Source organism: Scylla paramamosain, chromosome 10, assembly GCF_035594125.1.
Source record: "Scylla paramamosain isolate STU-SP2022 chromosome 10, ASM3559412v1, whole genome shotgun sequence".
Classification (NCBI taxonomy): Eukaryota; Metazoa; Arthropoda; class Malacostraca; order Decapoda; family Portunidae; genus Scylla; species Scylla paramamosain.
In genome coordinates this window covers 25,805,932-25,811,931 of record NC_087160.1, presented here as the reverse complement: position 1 = coordinate 25,811,931, position 6,000 = coordinate 25,805,932, and positions in this window count along the sequence as shown.

Sequence of the window (6,000 nt, the reverse complement as noted above, 5' to 3'; positions counted from 1 at the left end):
TATATATATATATATATATATATATATATATATATATATATATATATATATATATATATATATATATATATATATATATATATATATATATATTAGTCATCATGAGAGATATTGTAAGATCCCCTTCTGGTATCCCCTTGCACCAGGTGTCAGTGAAAGTTATGGCAAAAATATTTATATCGGGCAAAATTTTTAGCATAACAGGTAAATAACAGTTGATAGATCACTGTATGATCATGAGCTGAATCCTGGAGAGAACTTAGTACCCTATCAGGAATGGAAGGAATTTAGTGATTTAGAGTGTATAATGTAGAGCTGACTCTCTAAAGAGAGTCCCTGTTGCTCTTCCTTTCTTTTTCATAACTTTTTGCAAGCTTCTCACAGATCCAAGACAATTTGTATATAGTGACAAAAGCAAGCATAATAGCTTTAGGGTGGAAAGAGTGCTTATCACAAATTTTAAAAGGAAACTACATTCAGAGGGAAGTTTGATGCATCTGCTCTCCACTACTTGAGGCCTGCCACTCAGTGTTATTCTATCACAAAGAATTATGTGTGCTTCTCAAAAGGATGCCTTCTGTGACAGATAGTCTCCCCCAAAATTTTAACTACATGTCACAAATATATTTGAAGTCATTTTTTCTTGACACCAGAGGCAAGGGCGCCTGAAGATAGGGAGTTTAAACTCCATTTTAATATATATATATATATATATATATATATATATATATGGATATTGAAGATCTCAATAACTATAGTAATTCATTCAAATGCTTGTGACTTTATGATGAAGTAATGTTTTGTCATTATCAGATAAACTCACTGAAAATTGATGTGTTGGAGGAGGCTGAGTAGTTTACTGCTGGGAAGAAGTGGAAGGAGATTAATCATAATCCTTTCTGAACCTTTTCATGAAAAGGCTTGGAAATGTTTGAGGAACACCAGATTAACCTGTGTGTTGTTTGTGTGAAGATGGTGAAGGATGAAGAGATAGTGGTGCTGTTGTATGTTGCAGGGAGCACAGCAGTTTGAATGATGGCAACTTATTTACATTTGCATGATGTTCAGGCCCAATGTTGTTGAGATCTCCAGCATATATATATATATATATATATATATATTAGCAATAAGAATTGAAAATAAAGGTGATAATAAACATCTTGCCTTCAAAGAATTGTTTTCAGTTATTTTTGCCATAAATAATATTTTATATATTTATTTGATGCACGAAATAGAGAACTGCCGACAGATATTTGTTGAAGTTGTAGAAAGGATAGTGATGAAAATTTTGTTAAGAATAATTTTTGCATAAAATGGTATGGAAGCTTAAATTTATAGTAATCCAAAATGTCAGTATTAATAAGCCATGTGCACATGTGTGCATTCACTCATTGACCCACTCATTCATCATACACACACACACACACACACACACACACACACACACACACACACACACACACACACACACACACACACACACACACACACACACACACACACACACACACACACACACATACAAGGGAAGCGATTCTGGGTGACCAGCAGACAACCGTAGGTGAATTACATAATACACACTATTCTGTTGCTCAGTTGAGAACATCCTTGCTTGGCACTTGGCAAGCACATGTCTGAATGACAGTCAAGTCATGAAGAATTTTTCATTGACAGTGAGAGGTTACTTTCCCCTTTGAGTAAGGGGATGGCATGTGTGGTGTGTCACTTCTCCACCTTATCCATAAATTGATTTCTATGAGTCGTATGGGCTCTTTCTTAGAGAGTAAGAGCTAGTGGTTATGAACGATCAAGATCATGGTAACGCACACACACACACACACACACACACACACACACACACACACACACACACACACACACACACACACACACACACACACACACACACACACACACACACACACACACTCACTTGACTGTATCTGCTTTTGGTATATTATGATGATATAAAGCATATATATTCACATTTTTATGAAGGACATTCTATATTACATGTTATCAGGAAGAAAGCTGACATTGCAAAGTCTGTGAGTCTCACATATTTTTTTGTTTTAGAATCATGTCCTTCACCTGCTTTGTTGTGGGAGCTCAAGGGATCATGAGCATTGATGTTCTATCAATAAATTATGTGCCTGGATGAGAGACTAGCTCACTATCAGAGTGCCAATTTTGATTAATTATGCTAATGGTCAGGAAGCAAATACATTCTGACTGAAATCTGGATAATATATATCTGCAGAAAGTTGCAAGACTTGAAAAGTTAAGCTTTCATACTCCCGTTTTACATGGTATTCCAGAAGTTAATGCCAAATTTTGGAACTTGTGAAGTAACATTCCAAAGTAAAAATGCTGTGTTGTATTCTCATTAGTTACTGACTAAGAAGGAAGTTAACATAGGCAACTTGTGGAGCTCAACTTATGCTGTCTCTTATATAACTGATTATTGTATTATTTCATGTCCGTTTTCTGATTTCACAACTCCCAGTTAGCAAAGAAACAACTTAGTAAATTGTTTATTCAGAATATTTTTGTGTATGCTGATACCTGTGGAAATAATTATGAGAGAGAGAGAGAGAGAGAGAGAGAGAGAGAGAGAGAGAGAGAGAGAGAGAGAGAGAGAGAGAGAGAGAAGGTTGTTGTACATTCCATGCTAAATAGCCAACCATTATGCCATCCACACCACAGATTAAGAAGCAGTCATTATGTCATGTCTATTTTTTGTTATTTATTTATAACTAGTATTTTATTTATTTTTAGTCTTTATTTTATTTATTCAGTTTTTATTGCACCAAAAGCTCATTGTTGTTAGGTTGTGTGGTAATGTAAATATCCTGTGCTGGAAGCAAATGAAGGTCTCTTTTTAAGTAGTGCATATCTTAAAATGAGGCAAATGGTAATATTAAAACAAATTATAAATCATTCTAGATTGTGAAGTGTTATGCCCACCATCTTCTTTGCCACCAGATTACCAGATTTATGTATTTTTAATCTGGAATCCATATATATTCATGCATTTTTATTTCTTGATTAGCCTTTTTTTTTTTTTAACTACTACTCCTAGTTCTTGATTCTGTTTATTACCTAGAGAGAATGAGAAACTCCAGTTATTTTGTTTTCAATTCAGAGTGAACATTTAGTGACTTAATCATAGACAGGTGAAGCAGAACCAAACATTAGAATGAGGGGAAATGTAAGGTTTGTTGAGACACAGATAAGAAGCCAAGCTGTCAGCAAGATTAATCTTTGTGTATCAACATATATTGTTGTATTAGCAGAATATCTAGTGCTATAACATGAATGTTTACAAAAGCAGCAACCACAGTAATGTTGTAGGAAGAGATCAAATATTTCAAAGGGAGCTTGAAGTACAGTACAACACTTACTGTGTATGTCAGTGTGCAGAGAATGAGTGAGAAATCATGTTCTAGTTTGCAAATATCTTATTTTGACACACTTGGATCCCAAAGCTCCCAAAACTTGCTGTACTTGACTTCAAGTATCAGAGACTCACAGAGGAACTAGGAACTTAATGCAACACCTATCAAATGGTTCAAATGTCAAAGAGCTTTATAAATACATCACATGGCTGTGTGATGTGTTTCTGGAGATTTTCTTTAAATTGCACTTAAGTGTGGTACAGAAGTTTTGTTTTCTAACAGAAGTACTTAACTGATAAACATTTTAAATATTAAATGTGTAGCTTTGGTTCATCTCATCTTTATGAGTGTAGGATTTCACATTAGTATTAGTTATTTGTGCATCATCAGAAACATAGTAACCCCATGATCTTTCAGGTGATATATGATACTCTTAAGTGTTGTTCAGAGCTATTCATTGGTCTGTGGCTCTTCCTGATACAGACACTGGTCATAAGTACATTGGGAGTATGTCTTCAAATAAATATATTTTTTGACAAAATAGAGCTTCAGGTATATATTTTTTCTGTATTGCTTTGATAAGTTTTCTTTTTATGATGAAAAATAGGTTTCTGTGTGTGACTCCACTGATTGAATTATTTTAAAACAATTTTTGGAAAGTATGATACTAGTCTCAGTTTTGTGTGAAATCAGAGATGGTTTTGTAATTGAAAATGTGTGATTATTAAGTAAGTTTGAACTTTAAGTATGTGCATTCAAAGATACATATTCTGATATTTTTCTATGTGGTTACTTAAGCTGTGCATGTGTATTGATGTGTTGAGGGATCAAATAAGTTTATTCTTGATTCCTTTTATTTAATTTCCATAGATTTTTTTTTGCCATATTTTAGTCTATGACCATGTAATGTCACAAGTATATTTAAGAACTATGCACGGTAGTTTGGCTTCCTGTGATGTGAGACAGGTGTCTTTTTGTATTAAATGTTTGTGTCATAGGAGAAGGTAGAGCATTTGTTGCCTTCATTTTGGCTTACAGAGGTGCATCTGGATTTCAGAATTGTTTTCTTAGAAATTTTTTTTTTTTACAGATGTATCAAAAGCTTAAAGTCATTCAATGTCAGTACTGCAAATTGAGCTTGGGGATAATATATTTTTCCACTTCATAATGTGTGATGAAATATGCACATGCTCTGCTCTGTATTACCTTATCCAACATCATTGGATATTGAATAGTATTTTGTATTGAATACACCAGATATCTTTATTATTATTATTATTATTATTATTATTATTATTGTTTTAATATTTTAAAGTAAAAAGACATAACTCCAAAGGAAAAAGGAAGGCCCTAACTGTGACTAACTTTGCAGCTTTTTAACTTCTGGTGAAGAACTAAATGCTAAAATCTTTGTGGACTGCAAACTTATGAACAGACATGCCTGCTGTTTTGTGATAGCATGTTGTTAGAGTAGATGAACTGCACTGCACAAGCACTAGTGTCACAGGAAGCTTGTTTGTTGGTAAATGATTTTGAGGGGACTAAGAATTAGAGGAAGTAATATTAATGATTGGGTGTCTAATTTTGATTCATACATCAGCAGATGTTAAGGCTTGTGTATTAAAACAAAGAAAATAAAAAATGGCATAATATATATGAATGTATGTATGTATAGGAGAGCACTGCATGGAATATCATTATCAATCATATTAGGTATATGTAAAGATCAGTCATGTAATGAGGAAAATTATGAGCATTTTATAGTAGTTTTGCTTTTGATTTAAATACTTGATGATATTAGTTAATCATACTGAGTTCAGAAATCATATTTAGTGAAGTTTACACCAAGAGAGAGAACTTTGCCAGTTGTTAATTTATGTTACTGTTCTCTATACTTACCATTTCCCTCTGATGGATTGACTTACAACTGAGGTTGGCTGTGTCTTAGTTATAAATTATGGCAGCTCTTTAGCCTAAATACTAGTTAGAACCAAGAGATGTCCTTGCTCATTTTTCCAAAGAGGTGAGGTGAAGCCTCTGGAAAGTATGCTAGTCGGCCAGGTTTGCTGATGTGTTATTAGTTGACTCAAAATTTTACAGAACAGTTAATGGAAACAAAATTTAGATGAATATGTAAAGAAAATTGTTGGATGTACTAACACATTAATTATGTTATAAGCTGGACTAACATTCATTTGATACTTACACCTCTTGCATGACATTTTTATTAACTGGATACTGAGTGATGATAGAGAATTATGTTACTACTACTTGAGCTGGTTGCGGCAGGACTAATGCAGTCACAGAGGTTGTGGAACAGAGCAGTGTTCTTTTGTTACTGTGAAACTTTGCTGAAGGTATGCATTTTATGTGTGATCACTATCCTCAGTCTAAACAATTTATTTATCCAACTGCCCCATTTGGACAATGACAACTCTTTATCTATGGCACTGTTCCAGCTTAATGAAACACAGTATCTTTGTGTAGAGAGTCCCAAAGCAATGTAGACTGTTGCTACTATTACTTCTATCTTTGCTGCTGCTGCTACTACTACTACTACTACTACTACTACTACTACTACTACTACTACTACTACTACTAC